Below are 16,816 nucleotides of genomic sequence, written 5' to 3'. Positions count from 1 at the left end.
TAAATTCCTTTCTAAAAAGTCTTCATGTCTTACAATTTAGCTGTATAGCATTATGGACTCTAATTTCCTTTTCTAAAGTTTTACACTATGCAAAAATTAAGTCAAAATATTTCCTTGAAATCTCCTGGTCTTGATTTTATTTGACAAAGCTAACTAACAGCTGGTTTCTACTCACCAAAGTGGCAAAAACAAGATGGGAGATGAGTCTGACCACTACTGATATACAGCATCACAACATGAGCATGTTTTCTATGTCAGCTGGAAGGGATACAGTCTCAGTCGGCATTAAAAATGTCAGCTGCTTTCAAATTTCCCAATACAAGTTTTCTGTATGTGATTGTCTTTTGAAGAAAAAGAGAAGACTTCGATCCCAAGAAAGCATTAACTTAAAATGTTTACATGTAACTTTCTAGGAAATTAAAAAAATTAATACAGGAATAGTATACAACAATAAAAAGGCACAAACTATTGATAAAACAATAACATGAAAGCATCACACAGCCATTTTGCTAAGTGAAAGAAGCCAGATGTAAGAGTATATGTCATATGGTTCCATTTATATGAACTCACGCATAGAACTCAAAAGAGTGGTTATCATCGCGTGGGAGCTGGGAGGAGTACTGACTGAAAAGGAACAGAAAAAAATTCTGGGTGCCAGAAGTGTTCTGTGTTCCATCTGGGTGGTGGTTGTGTAGGTACATATGTCCACGTGAAAAGTCATTTGGGCTGTGTGCTTAGATCAGTGCTCTTTAAGTTCTTATTCAATGTATGTCATCCTTCAACTAAAAGAAGTGTCTTTTTTTTTGAAGTTTAGCCCATATATAAAAGAAAGGTTATATAATTCACACCTTGAACATTGTGGACAATTCTGTTTTCTGCGGTATACAAACTTTCTAAAATGCTACTTACAGTCCACAGTTCTTTATCTGCAGTTATGAAATCCACATAGCTATGAAAACCAGTTTTCCAACAGATCTGAACTGATACGAAGCTATTTACACCTCTATTCATTCCACATTCTATCTTTCGCAAATATTCATGCCTCTCTGTGGAAGTGTTGTTTGATTATAATATGTTACCCGTACCCCCATTGTGGCGTTACATAATTTTCAGTACATGCACCTTATTTTTGTTGTAAGACCTAAAAATGTTCTAAATGTGTAAATACTTCTGGACCCAGTGGTTTTGGGTAGAATGCTGTTAAGCTTTATTTATTTGAAGATACATTTGAAAAGATTTATTTAACTAGTACACTAGACCTGTGATTTCACAGATATCTATTGCTTAAGAGGAGGCTGAATTTAAACCATGGGCTGAATTATTTAAAGAAGTAAATAAAATAAGGAAGTAAATAATAAGGTGGCTCACAGTCAAAATTGCAAAAGTGGCAAGGAAATGGCTAAGGTTTAAGAAACATCTTCCCAGCACAAAGATGTTAAGGTGTCCATACAGAAGGCCAAGTTATCTGCATAAGACAAAGAGTGAGGACAGGGGCTTTCTTTACATCCTTCCAGCACCACGCAGGGACTTGCACGCACCATCACTTAACAAAAGCTTGCTCGGTTGAGCTGAATCTCCAACATCCCTCATCCTTTGACTTCTGTTACACACCACCCCTGAGAAGAAAAAATGAATCTTTCTTTGAAAAATAAAGTTAAAGATCTTTGGGAAATGATACTTTGGTCCCTTTTAGTTGATTGTAAGAAAAGATAGAAGCACATTGTGGTTTTTACCTTTTAACTTTAGGATGTGTCTCTTCTGGAAGCCTTCAAAGACTCAAATCAGTCACTAACTCCCTACTGTTTATTCTGTTCATCCAAGAACAGGAATCTCACAACCCAAACCATAAGAAATCCACCTCTGAATCTAGGAAAAGATTTGCTTTACCGTGTGCTGGCTCTACTTTGCACCATCACTTCTGAACGGCAGCTTTCATATTTTTTCCCTTTTTTCCTTTATACTTTCCCCAAGGAAAAGAACTCATTGTCTGTATTCTGCCCAAATAAATTCCGGAAGCACCATAACTGTTTGCCTCACACTTCTGTATCAGTTTCAGGACTGTCATAAATCATCAGTCTGCGGATGGAGGTGCTTAGACGGAAATCATGCCTTTGAAAAATGCATAGCATTATTCTCCTTGAGCAGCTGCAGCCTTTTATTAATGGCTCAGGAGTCTTTCACACCTCCTTTTAAATCCAGTACATTTGAAGTAATAAAACAGAGAGCAGTTTATAGGCAGGAAATATTAAAATATTTAATTGCTTTTTTTTTTCTTGGCACAAGGCAGACAGCCTCAAGCGTTCTCTAACACATGAAAAAAAGGACACCTGTCCGTGCTTGAATGGACATGAAACAGGGGATTGCTAAATTGAATACATCTGTGACCAAACAGCCTTTAAACCCACATCAAGCCCATTTTTTTTTATTAATTCTAACCATTTCCCTGCAACTACTTTTCATTTTCTTCTTCCTTCTCCTTGTCTAATTATAAGAAAATACAGAAGAGAGCAAATTGATACTATGCCCAAGGTGATTCCCTAATTTACCTCAGACAGAAACTGCACAAACTGAACCTGAAAATCTTTCCCATTGTCTGGTCCTATAGTTTATAATCCAGCCCATCAAATCCTTCTCAGAGAAAATGGGATCTAAATGTGTGAGTACTAATGCAATCGCTAGACCTTTTGACAAGTCTGTCTATATGATGGAGTAAGGCAACCTGAGGTCAAGTTCCAGATCTGCCAGCTGCTGTTTGAATGACCCTGGACAAGTTGTAGCTTCTCTGAGCTTCAGTTGGTTCATATATAAAATAGGTATAGTCAATCTCACTTCTCACAAGGCAGTAGTGAGTGTTAAGTGAGATGTCCATTGTCAAGTGTTCAACATGGTATTTGGCACTCTGTGAGGTCCTAGTGTTTGCTACCTTTGTGTTACAATCTGTCTAAAAAGACTTGTTTCTAAAACAAAAGATGTGGCTAAAACTCTTCCATGAACAATGGACAGTCATACGAGAGTATCTTGCTGAAATTTGTATTAGCTTGCTACTGCTGCAAAACAAAGTTCCACCAACTTAATGGTTTAAAGCACCTATTTATTAGCTCATAGTAATGGATAAGAAGTCCAGCATGGCACAATTGGGTCTGCTTCTTCAGTAGGATAGGGCTGAAATCAAAGGGTGGACCAGGTTGAGTTCTTATTTAAACTCTGAGAAACAATCCACTTTCATGCTCACATTGTCACTGACTGAATTCATTTCCTTGCAGTCATAGTACTGAGATCCTGCTTCCTTGCTGGCTCTCAGCAAGGGACCTCTCTTAGCTCTTGTAGGTCACTGGGTTCCTTCCCTCAACAGTCCCTTCATCTTTGGTGTCAACAAGAGAATTTCCTTCATGTTGAATCCCTCTGATGCTTTACTTCTCTCTGACTTCTGCAATCAGCCAGAGAAAACTCTACTTTTTAAAGAAGTTATATGATCTTGTTAGGTCAGCCCAGATATCTCACTATTTTAAGGAAAACTGATAAATCAACTTAATTTCATCTACAAAAACCACTTTTGCCTTGTAATGTAACATAATCAAGAAGTAACACCAGGGAGCAGAGGTCCTGGGGGCCATTTTAGATTTCTGACTACCATAAAATTTTAACATTAGAAGTTAGGATGAAATTTCCTGATACTAGTGATGTTGAGCAACTTTTCATGTTCCTGTTGGCCATTTGCATTTCCTTTTTTGGAAAAATGTCTGTTCAGTTCTTCTGCCCATAATTTAAATGGGTTGGTTGTTTGTTTGCTTTTTAATTGAAGTACAGTTGATTTAAAATGTTGTATTAGTTTCTGGTGTACAGCATGAATGGACTTGGAGGGCATTATGCTAAGTGAAGAGTCAGACAGAGAAAGACAAATACTGTAAGATATCACTTACATATGGAACCTAAAAAAATACAACAAACTAGAGAATATAACAGAAAAGAAACAGACTCACAGATATAGAGAAGGAACTAGTGGTTACCAGTGGGGAGAGAGTAGGGGAAGGGGCAAGATGGAGGTGGAGAATTAAGAGGTACAAACTAACAGGTACAAAATAAACTACAAAGATGTACAACATGGGGAACATAGCCAATATTTTATAATAACTATAATGGACTATAACCTTTAAAAATTATGAATTACTATATTGTATACCTATAACATATAATATTATACATCAACTATACTTCAATTTTTAAATGTATTGTAAAATAAATGCATAAATAAATTTTTAAAAAAGAAAAATTAAAAATAATAATAATAATAAAAGCAGTTGGGATGAAAAACCATTTGTTATATTTTAAGGCAGAGGCAGAAAGCAATAGAACGCCTCCTAGCCACTCTTTCTGGTCTCCATTCTTGCTGCCCTCAAATTCCATCTTCATAGAGCTGCCCACATTAAATATCTAAAAGGAGACCTTGTAAGCTCCTCATTGTTTCTCATACAAGAGCAAATCTAAACCTCTTAACCTGACCCACAAACTGCCACAATTTGGCTGGTCTCTCAAAACTACCTCTGAAGTTCCTTGCTAATTCCATAATCAAGCTAATAACCCAGAAACACCGGATTCATTCACCATGTTTCTCACTTGTGTCTGTATTCAAGCTGTACTTTCAGCTCAGAACACTCTATTTTCACTGCCCCTTTGTCTGGGTAACTTGTATTCATCTTTTAATTTTGCTCTCATCCCACTTCATTTGCTCATTCATTCATCCAAGAAATAACTATCAAACATCCACTCTGTGACAGAGATGAGACTATGGGGATAAAATGGACTCATGCAGTCCCCACTTTCACAGAACACACACTGTTGTCAGGGTACAGGCAATTAAACAAATGAGTATGGCTCAGTGACAAGTACAATGACTGGAGGAGGGCTGATGCATCTAAAACAGACACTGAACCAAAGCTGGAAGTTTTCTGGAGGAAGTGACATCCAAGTCAAGACTCGAAGTGTGAATAGGAGTTAGCCAGGTAAATGGGAGTGAGGGAGGGGAGGACACTCCAGACAAAGGGACTAGCATGATAACATCGAGGCACACACGTGTTAGAAGGAACATGGTTCTTCTGAGGGATCCAAAATAGCTCTGTTTCACTGAAGTATGGCATGCTGGGGGCAGTATAGGATCTTTTCCTGTAATAAGGAGCCATAGAAGTTTAAAGTTAGGTTTCTGTTTAAAGACATCTCCTCAGCTGGCCTACAGATAATAGATTGGAGGAGGGGCTCACAAGATGAGAGGAAACCAGCAGGGAGTCCAGGGCGGTAATCCAGATCAGAGATAACAGTAACTGGTTTTATGCGGAGGAGACAGAGATGGAGGGAAGTGGATAGATTTGAGAGAAAAGGCCACCTACAGGAACTTGGTGATGAATAAGCTATTGGGGGTAAGGGAGGGTGATGCCTGTGTTTCTGGCTTGGGCAACAGGGTGGATGACAATCCCCGTCACTGTGGGTGAGAACAGGGGTGGAGGAGGGGTTTTGTGGGGGAAGATAATTGTTGCCAAATGGCTTCTGGGATAGCCAGTAATTTACAGAGACTATTTCAATTCTTCCTAGCCCACCTGTGTGATTCAGCATCATGAAGCAAGAAAAGAAAGAGCATTTGTTGAGTATAAGGGGAAGAAGGAAAAATATAGAAGTGACACTAGTCACTTGTTCCCCCAGTGACCCACCTCTGGTCCCCAGTAGAAGAGTCTCATCATCTGGGATGTCTTACTCACCGTAGGCAAGGATGATGGAGAATGATGGTAACAACCCTTTCGTCTTGCTCGTTCCTCTCACAGTTGAGCTCTTCCCCCAGTTATCTGCATTGGCTCATCCCCTGCCCTCTCTTCATTCAACTCTCTGCTTAATTATCATCTTCTGACTCCCCCTAAATAATGGGCAAAATCTTCTACTCCAGCACTCCCTAGTCTCCTTATTTTTCTCCATTGATAGAGTGTATGTGTGTGTGAGAGAGAGAGAGAATTATCTTTTTTACTAGAATACAAATACTACATAGGCAAGGACTTTGTTTACTGCTGAGTCTGTCACTCTAAAACAGTGTTTGGTCATAGTGGGCACCAGTAAATAATTGTTGAATAGATAAAGAAATGCGGAAATAAAAGTCTGTTGCTCAGAACATTGATCCTGGCTGGGGAAATTTACCGGAATCATCATGATAAAAATAGTACTAGAATCATAAGAGTAGACAAATTTTCTCAAGAAGACAGGAATTCCAACAAGTACCAACCTTTAAATGATACTCTGTAAGGAGAGGAGTCTATTACAGAGTGAGAAGGGGCAGTCAGGGAAGCAGAAGGAAAACCAGGAGAGTTGGGGGGTGAGAGAAGCCAAGGAGGATCATGAATGGTGTGTTGATTGCAGCAAATGTAACCAGGAAGACAAATAAGAGTTCTAGAAATTCTCCATTGGGTTTAGTGACTAAGATGCCACTTTACTGAGAGCAATTTGAGGGAAGGGTGAAGATGAGGGCCAGAATTCAGTGGATTTGGAAGTGAAAGGCAAGAGAGAAGGAAAAAGTAGTTGAGAAAAGTAACTAAAGGGATGTTGGACCAAGGAGAGTTGTTTTTCTCACGACAGCAGAAGCTTGAACAAGTGTAAAGTTTGGTGGGAAAGACGCACTAGAGAGGAAGAGGTCTAAGATAAGAAAGAGCAAAAAAATAATCAATACCGGGAGATCTCTGAAGTACAGGAAGGGAGGCTTCCTTCTTCCGGAAGCCTCCTCTGACCTCTCCCTGCCCCTCCTCCTCTCCATCCTCCCCACTACAGCCCGTGTCAAGTGTGCAGAGATCTGTGATTAAGCTGACCCAGTGGAACTTAACTCTGTTTGTCACTGCTGTGCCACTAGGTTATGAGCTTCATTAGGAAAGTAACAGCTTTGGATTCATCTTTTTGTCCTTAAGAACTGGCACAGAATCTGGTACATAATGAATACTCAATAGATATCCAATAAGAGAAAGAATGAATGAATTGATGGAGAAGTAGACTTTTGACCTGAAGGATTCAACAGAATGTATTGAATGTTCACTCTGTGCCAGGCAGGGACCCAAACAAAGCCCATGAACAAGTGAACTGAGGAAAGAACACAAGAATGTAGAGGGAAAAATTAAAGCAGGGAAGGCAAATGAAACACCATGAACCAGCACTTCATAAATTCAATAATGTTGATGCTTTAGAAGGGACACCATGACTCTTCACAGCCAATTTTTGCCACCGGTGAGGGGAGGATTCACTTACCATTTGTTAGGATTGATTATAGTGTTACTTCCTTGTTTCCTGTTTTTCATGATACTTGTAATCTATGAATCACTTGCTTGAATTTGTCTTCCTCCATAACCTCTCCAAAGTGGATTGAACTGGTTTTCCAGCTCTTTACTAAGAGAGGGACAGATCCAAGCTCTCAGAGTCCAGTGGGGTTAAAGTTTTGACCGTGCCTTATCCCAAAGTACCTTCCTACTCGGGACCCCAGACATCATTATGTTCTCCTCCAGGAACTAAATGGAAAAGATGAGGGGGAAAAAAGGCAGGGCTTTTGGAGATGTTGCTCAAAGATTCCCAAACAGGAGTGCCTCTGTCTGAGTCATCAGTGCACATCCAGAAACACCCCAAGCCTCATAGATACGACGGACTGAGGCATCAACACATAGCAACACTATTGTGATGCCAAGGAGCCATTCTAGGTCACATATGCAAATAACCCAAAAGTTATTCAAACAAACACACGAGAGAGTATGGGAGTCACTGTGGAACATTTAAAAACCCATATCCTCAAGGCTCTTGGATATTATTGTTAATTAAACACTTGTTTTCTCTTACTGTGGCTATATTTTCAAAAAAATAAGAATTGAATCATTTGTTGGCTCTTTTTACTCTGAAACCCAGTGCCTAACCTTGGTTGGCCCTTCCATCTCTTCCCCCAATGATATCATCCAACTGAACAGTCACCTTTACATGGATTGCTCCCAGTTCTTGGGCCAAGAGCTCAGACCTGCAGGGTAGTCTTCTAGCTGGATATCTGGATGTCCCTCCAACACCTCAAAGCAAGCATCTTCAAAACCAATTTCATTCTCTTCCTCTACAAAACCAGTTCTTCCACCCAACTCCTCAGCTTCTATTAAAGGCGCCACTGTTCTACTAGGTGAAAACCTCAGTCATCACTGACTTCTTCCCCTCTTTTATCTCTCCTCCCCTCCACTCATAAATCTCATTGAGAGGTTTCCCAGGACCCATTTCCAACATATGATTTCGAACCATCTTCCTTAACATTCATCTCCTTTTATTCTCATTGCCTCCAACCTCATTCAAGCTCTTGTTTCTTCTCACATGGATGATTGTAAACACTACTACTGGGGAAATAAAATTTCACAACCAGATAGATTTATATTCAAATCGCAGTTTCATCTCTTTCTAGTTGTGTGATCTGGGGCGATTTTCCCAAACCTTCTAATCCTCAGTTTGCTCCATATAATGCTGGTTCATTTCAGGGGTATATAAAATAATGTAAGTTAAAGTACCTAGCACATAATTGCTCAAAGGATCAATGACTCTTCCCTCCAAAGAAGTCCTCTGATCATGCTTCTCTGTACTCATAAACCTCGAATGACTTCCCTTTTTCTACAAAAACAAGGCCCAGCTACTTATTTTCCTTCCACAGTATCACCCAGCTTTCATCTCTCAAACTTGGCCTCTCAATCCTCCCCAAACACACCCACATTTTTACCATGCTTCTCTTTCCACCGGATATGACTTTCCCATCTTCACCAGTCAAAATTCTACCTGTCCTTTGAGAAGCAACACTACTGCCACCCCCTCCATTAGGCCTAATTCTGATGTTCAAATATCTGTTCTGCTTTTGAAAGCCCACTTCACTCTCTTAATATCTACATTGTAGAACTTATCATATTCTGCATCATAATATACTTGTAAGCATCCTTGTCTTATTCTGAGCATAAGCCTGTGAACTAGCTTCTTATTCATTTTTGAAGTCTCCTGCTTTTCACTTATTTGACACTCAGGAAATGAGTGAAATTGATTGTAAGTATATGTCCGTAGAAGAGTAACGTTCATCTGTTAGACTATACATTTGATGAGGAAAATCATTTTTGTCCATTTTAATCAATGATGTATCCCAAGTACCAAGAATAGTGCTTCAAATATAGTCAGTGCCCCAAAACTATCCATTGACTGACTTTATAATCCAAGATTATCCTTTGAACCAAGAAAAAAATTCCATATAATACAATTTTTTAAAGGTATGCCAACTGGTAGCACCTAAGCTCTGCAAAGTCTCATCACCTCCTCCGAGGGATATCATATCATGTATGACTGACACCACGTCCACCCAGGGAGAGCACTCAAAGAAAGAGGGCCCGGCCATACGTGCTCACGCCCTCCAGTGCCCTTCATTAAACAGGCTTCTGTACTGCTGCCTAATAACCCTCCAGCTGCCTGGTGTGCACCTTTCTCTCTGGCTTAGACACCAGGGCTACAGTTTGGCAGGGGCATAAATTAAAGCCCGAGAGAGAACAATCACAGGAACACTGGCCTCTGAAGTCAAGGCCAGCCAGCAGTATGATTCAGGCCCTGAACGTCACCTTCCCCTGCTCTAGTCTGAATCCTGACAGAGATCACTTGCCAGCCCAGCAGAGCCAGAAAAACATTGGTGAGTTGCTGGCCAGGATCTCCAACAAGCCAGCCGCAGACCCTATTTTGCCAACTCTGACAAAACTTTCAGAGCCAGCTGGGGGAGGTGGGAGGACGGAGGAGGTTGTGGGAGATGAACCTTTAGAATCAGACAGACCTGGTTCTGCATGCTGGCTCCCCCACTGACTGGCAGAGCAGCTGCAGGCATTTCATCAGCCTCCTGGGCTGCAGAGTCCTTATCTCTAAAATCAAACCCACCTTACAGCATTATTGTAAAATGAACGATGATATATGTAAAGCACCGGACTCCTAGCATGGCTATTGGTGGGATTGCTGTTCTTAAGATTAGAGAATCAAAGAAAGTAACTACAGAGAAGAAGCCAGCTTTCCGAATGCAATCCTAAGAATTCATTTTTACTTATTCACTGGACTAGGGCTCCTTCTGTGCCTTAGATTTCTAAGAAAAATAATCAAATGTCAACACAAAGCATTCTAAAACCAAACTGACAAAGACTTGCAGATGAATTTTTGGAACTTGCCCCTGACAGAAAGTTCACTAGCTTGACCTCATTCTCCGTCATCCCCTAAACCTCAAGACTCAGCCAAATGTGCCATTGAGTCCCTATGCCTCTGAGTCCCTGTCACCTACAAGGATTGCCCCTTTCTCCGGGTCTGCTCTGTGTCCTCTCATCACCCTCTCCCCTCACCCAGCACACACACTCCAGACTCCCTCAGTCACCCTGACCTGTCCTCAGAACTCACTCAGACTCCTTCTCACCCTCAGTCCCATGACTACGAGCCTCCAGAGAAGGGAAGTGCCGAAGAAAGAGCTTTTTTCACAGCAGCCACAATGTGACAAAATGCCAACACACTTGGGCAATCACAGAACTGCACACTCACTCAACTGTCACCCATTGTTCTCAGCCACTAGGTAAGTAAAGTCCTGGTCTGATTGCATCTGAAATGCATACTTTCTCGGGTTTGTCTTGTCTCCTAGATCTTATACAGATCCTAAGTACATAAATCCCACAGATTACTAAATGCTCTATTTCCCTTCTTGGGGGCCACCCTGGATGATGTTGTCCATTTGCTGAATTGTCTCATTTTCTGCTGAGCTCCTTATCTCATTCTGTGAGCCCTAAACTGACACAAATTCTGGAATATTCTCCCCACTGGCTATGGAAGGCAACCTCGTAGCTGTTCAATTGTATGACCTGAAGTCTGGTGGAGTTGGACTCTGGAAGCTAAAACTGAAATAGAGAAATCGTTCGAGAGTTATCTTACCCACCATGTTCTCTAAGCATCCACCTTACTTGCTCATTCCCAACTTTCATGGAAATTCCTCAAAATTGCTTAGTTTCATTCAGTCATCTCTTCTCCCAGCCTCAACCTACAGCTATTGCAACCCCACTCCAGCCCCATCTCCCTCCTCCAATGTGCTCTTCTTAGCAGAGTGATTCTCAGAATAATCAGCAGCTTCCTCCTAAATGATTACATTACTCACAAGCATTTAATGGCTCCCATTGCCGTGAACAATCCCAACCCTCTGAGTAGCACATGAAGCCCCAGCCTCTTCTCTTGCCACAGGCTTGCCCTGTCCTTTGCCAGCTACTGAACACATCATGCTGTTTCACGTCTCCATACTTCTTATTACGCAGTCCTCTCAGCCAGGAAAAGAAACATCCTTTCTCACCTACCTTCCAAACCTGGAAAGCTCTGAGTCCTTTTTCAAGAATCTGCTCAAAGCTGACCTCACCAGCTAGAGATGCTATCTTCCTCCTTTCCTCCCTGGCTCTTCCTCATCCTATTCTTTGTGCTATTGTATCTGGTGCACTGAATGAGCTTCAGTTAGTTTCTGCTTTGACTACTAGCCTGTGAGCTTTTTCATAGTAGGAACCACATCTCATTTATCTTTGGCTCCGAAGTGCCATGCCAAATGCCTGGAACATAGGACATGTTCTAGAAACATTTCTGACATTGACCTTTTCTGATTCCTTTGGGGAATCTTTTGACAAGAATCTCTCCTAAAATGACATGAGCTTGAGAACACCAGTATTGAAAGATTTCTTCCAAGTTAATTGGTTAACTGGTGTGTCATTTCATATTCCAGAAACACCTGAAATGTATTTTCCTTTTTTCCCCCAAATAGTTTTTCTTAGAAAGTCTCATCTTATTTTGCCAGTTTGAACAAGGCTGGAAACTTTGGTGTTTGTTTTGAGGCTGAAAAGTGCCTTAAGAGGTACTTTGTGCACTTGGATAGGGTTGAGAAGAGACCCACAGAGATGATTAAAGGCTGGGAAACAGACGAAGAGAGCTGGAAGGAAAAGCTAAAGGCGATTTAGTCATCGAAGCCCAGCATGTGAAGGGCCGTTATTACCTTGGAGGCTGACAAGGGCATAATGCCCACATCCTCCAGCAGGAGAGCAACAGGAAGTGAGGTGAGCTGCCGCATAGAAAATGTAGGTGAGAGAGAGAAACTTTCCTGGCCAGAGACGTCGCTAAACACTGAAGGAGCCAAGAGGCATGATACCACTTAGTCTTTTTTTCTTCAGAGGCATGGAAATGTAGGAAATAACCCAACTGTCTGGAATGTCCTACGTGCAATGTTACCTCATGCAAGGATGGAATTACACAGCTTTAAGGGACAGCCTCCAGATGGCACATAGATTTTTGGCCACTTCAGGTACACAGAGTCTGACAGAGTCCTTCCCACACTAAAATTTTGGAGAAAGTACCTCAGAGGAACTGAACTCAGCTGTCATTCTTTTTCACTGAACATTTACGAAGCCCCTTCTCAAGGTCAGTCTCCGTATCAGGTACCATCACCATGACTAAAGCATAGTTTCTGCTGGTAGAGGAAAGAGCTGATTATCATACATCTCTTCCAGGACGTCCAGGCCTCAGCTGTCACACACGCACTACTCAGCCACCACCAAAGCTATTTGCATTTCTTCTGAGAAACATCTGCTCCCAGCCACTCTAACCTCCAGGCCCTACATATGCTCTTTCCTCTACCTACAATGCCATTCCAACTCCCTTACTTAGGAAACCCCTTCTTGTCCTGAAGGCACAGCTCAGGCATTAGCTTCTCCAAGCTGCCATTTTGTCAAAGCTACTATTCCTTTCACCCCCATTCTAGATTATGATACTGATTCATGATTTCTAAATGTAAGCATTAGAAACAGACTCAAAGTAGCTTTAATAAAAGAGAACTTCCTGAAAGTCTATCAGAAGCTCAACAGTAGCTGGAGGAACAGGCTTGGAAATACCCCAAATCCAAGGGAGTTAGAGGCAAGAAGCAGAGGGCATATTTGCCTCTTAGCCAAAAGAGTCATGGAAAATAGTCCCTCCCTCTTGGTGTCAAAGTTCTAGAACAGTGTCTAATTGGCCAACCCTGGATCCCAAGACCAGCAGCCCCACCAGCCTGCGACCACCCTAGTGTGGGAGAGGAGGATCATCCTCTTCCATTTTCCCTCATGGGAGATGGTCACTAGAAATCATCCTCACAGTGGATGGAAAGGTAAATCCCCTCAAAAGAAATCAGAATACAATGGAAGAGGAAATTCATGCTAGGCCGTTCTCTTCCACACTCATCCCGATGTGGAGCGATACTTAGTTTTCCGGTCTATATTCTTAGCAAGTCTGTGTGCTCCCTGAAAGTAGGAATTGAATTGTAATCCTTATCTCATATGCTGTTGGGTAGAGTCAGTGATCAATAACCTCTTACATATCAGACTCCTGATCAATATTTGTTGACAATGCATGAAAAGGTCAAGAGAGTATTCGTTCCTGTGCCTGCCAACTTCAAGCTCAGTGTTTTTTTTCTACTGTATCATATTGTTAGCAGGGATGATATGGTTAGCTTTAATCCAGTCATCAATTTCTTAACCTAAGGAGCATGTTGTTGGATTTCTTAATAAATTCAGATCGCTATAGGAAGTCTTGATTATGACTGGCAAAAAATAATTTCTCAAAATATTTACTGAATTTAAGTCCATGATGTACAAATGCAAGTTTTGAAGCATCCATTTATCTGTAAGTCAAACTGTAGTATCCTTTAAACTTCTCAGACAATGTTACTCAGAGACTGATTTTTCCCTAGTTAATGGGGGCTATCAGAAAATAAAATAACAAGAAAAATAATACCATAAGGTTGGAAATAAGTTCTGAGCATAATAAGCAACTCTGATGAAATAGTGCATGAGTGTTTCTATAGTCACCATCAGGCAGGTAAGCATGACTGGCTTGGTAAATCCATTTCGGTACCATAACAGTGTCTATGGCCATTCAAGCCTGTGACTTTGCATGGCTTGCTTAATCCAATTTCAATTTCATTCTGAATTATACTTGGCCCTGTACTGAGTGTTGCTTTCATTTAGATGAATAAATGTACACCTTGTCAAAAAGTAGAATCTTTAATTCATTGGCAGGATTTCAAAAGTTTAGGATTTATCTGTTATAAATGATGAAGAGGTAAGCTGATCTTCCCTTGTCGATGCATCGTCATGAACACTGAAAATAATAGTCAGGTGCTTGGCCATGAATTAGCAATGCATTTTGGCATTATGTGGTATCTATTGCCTTAGGTTTCAAATTATCAAGATCATATCAAAGAAAGAAACTAGTTTCAGACTCCAAACTTACATGTCTACACAGAGTTAGCTTAGGAATCAGCCTCTAGGCCCTTTTTCAAGAAACATTTCACATGAAGCTTGCATATTATCCACATTTTCTATATCACTAAAAAAGATAAGTCTATAATAAGAATTCTGCATAATTCAATCAGCTGGATTATGGTTAAGGGTCTGGGGAAATACTGTTTGCTAATATTAAGCACTAAGGCATTAGCAAGAATGTTACATAGATTCCTACTTTAAAGTGTTTGTCAATTTAGATAAATTTTAAATTCAAATTCAAGACCAAACTGGTATATGGTAGCAATTTGTGCATGTTTATAACCATGGTTGCCCTCATTCCATCCCATAGAATTCCACTTAAAAATCATTAGACCAGCAGGAGAGTTAGTCCTCATTGGTCCACATCTGGCTTTACAAGTTATCTGCCTCTGGATATGAAGGACTTGAAAGAAACTACCAACTATCCTCAAAGTATTTTGAGGCTGCTTTTGCTGATGGGGATCTATGATGGTGGACCAGTCTGGTAACCCTGGATTGTTATTAGTGCAGCTGTGGATTACCTGTGGTTTCAATGGACTACTGTGTATGCTTTGTTTATTTTATCCCTTCTTCCTGTTGGAAAAACAGCTGGAGAGCAGACACCCTGCTGTTCACAGCCTTGGGCCTTAGAATATTAACAGGAAGCCACAATAAGCATCTTCATTACTTCACCTGTGGCATAAATGGTAGAAAGAATGGAGCCCATCAGGAGGAACTGATTTAAAACAGAATGAAACACTTTGTGTCCCATATGTCTGAACATCCAAGTAACTGCCACTGACCTAATAAATTGGCTTCCGTCATGTAGAGTTCAACCAAGGGGAAGAGGAAGTCAGTTTCCTATAGAAGGGAATAAAGGCAAGCCTCAGTAGCCTGTGGCAATAAATGGAATAAAATATTTGGTACATTAGACCAAGTTGTATCATAATTTATATCAGTTGCTTTTCGCTTTTAACAAAAGATATGGGAGTGGATGGCAGTGGTATGTGGATGGGAGAGGAAGAAGCGAATAGCCTTACTAGATACTTTCATGTGTTTTCCATCGTGTGTAATTACTCATCCTAAGGCAAGAGGGATATTGCGTAAGATTGGTTTCAAATATCTTCCCAGTTTTTTTTAGGGGGGTTGGGGGTTGCACAGAGATAGGTGAGTATAAAGCATCAATGTCCCTCCCCAAATGGAGAGACAGGGCAGAGAGGTTATATGATCTAAGACTCTATGTAATGTTTACATCATGATGGGTCAGAAATACTCCTGGAAGTGGAATTTCCTGGTGCAGGTCCACCCTCCCTTCTGTGGACTGAGGCTATGAACAAAAAAAATATTCTGGAGAAAAAAAACACTTTACCTTTTAAACATAAAAATGAGCTACTAAACAGAAGGACAAGAAGGACTAATATCTTAGCATTCATTACTGAGGACATATTGGAACCCTCCTCATTCTACTGTACATAGTAAACTTAACACACCTATGGGGTATTTAATTTCTTACAATTTAATATATTCCATCCACCAGCTTTGCTAAAACACACTTAAGAAAATCCAGCAGCACAAATACAGACAGCAGTCCTCAGGTCAGGATTCTAGGGATTCATTGTGCCATGTACTCACGGTGAGCCCATGAATCAGGCAGATCTAGGCACAAATCCCAGCTATTGCATTACATGAACTTGGATAAGTTATTGTACATTCCTGAATGTTAGGAATTCCTCCAACTTTTCCTACCAACTGGAATTGTATAAACTTTTCGGAATATAGAGGAACTAATCAAACATCTACTTTTTAATACTAAATTTATTAATTTAGTCATGTAAATATAAAACCATAGAAACCTCAATTTAGAACTTCTTTTTCACTCTCACATTTCAAGAAACAGTTTTCTTCAAATTCTTCATACACAGTGTTGGCATTGGTGTCACCTGACATGGTCTTCATGACAGATCATCTTCGCTTCCGGATAGGTTGTTTGATGTTATCATCAGAAATTGTATCCCAAACCACAATTACCCATTCACATAACATCGATACTTTGCTTTGTTCATTCCTCCTGCAGGTGAATATTTGTGTTGTTGTGTTCACTTAATGTAATATAATAACTGGCATCTTGCTTTGGAAGGCCTCTCTTTAAAGGCTATTTGTGATGACATCCAACCATTGCAATTGTGAGATCACCACTCTATACCCACCCATCACAAAAACAATGAATAAATCTCTGTTGAATTTCTTTGTCTCCTTTATTAGGGATTCTGCAGGTGACTTCTATGAGCTACAGAGACCAGAATTTTCTGAAGTCATCTCAGGCTTTAAGGTTGAAGAAGAGCCATATAACTCGAGAGACTGTGAAGACTGATCCCCTCCTTCATGAGCGGTAGGTTTTTAAATGATCTCCTCTCGTATTTAAGCACAGACAGCACCTTAATCTCTCTAAGCGCCTGTTTCCTCCATTGTAGAAGAGCTAACAATAGTAC

At 40.6% G+C, this 16,816-nt stretch overlaps 1 long non-coding RNA gene across 1 annotated transcript in view; it reads left to right on the top strand.

Moving 5' to 3' along the window:
- The window catches only part of LOC116667738, a 158,297-nt gene that overhangs the window by 80,498 nt on the left and 60,983 nt on the right, over nucleotides 1-16,816 (top strand). Inside the window, exon 3 of the long non-coding RNA XR_004324761.1 lies at nucleotides 16,590-16,716. This is a non-coding gene — a long non-coding RNA (uncharacterized LOC116667738). The remainder of the gene's footprint in view (nucleotides 1-16,589; nucleotides 16,717-16,816) is intronic.

The sequence above is a fragment of the Camelus ferus genome, chromosome 12 (genome assembly GCF_009834535.1).
Source record: "Camelus ferus isolate YT-003-E chromosome 12, BCGSAC_Cfer_1.0, whole genome shotgun sequence".
Classification (NCBI taxonomy): Eukaryota; Metazoa; Chordata; class Mammalia; order Artiodactyla; family Camelidae; genus Camelus; species Camelus ferus.
The sequence above is the reverse complement of the archived record's forward strand: the minus strand, read 5'-3'. Positions and strand labels throughout refer to the sequence as shown.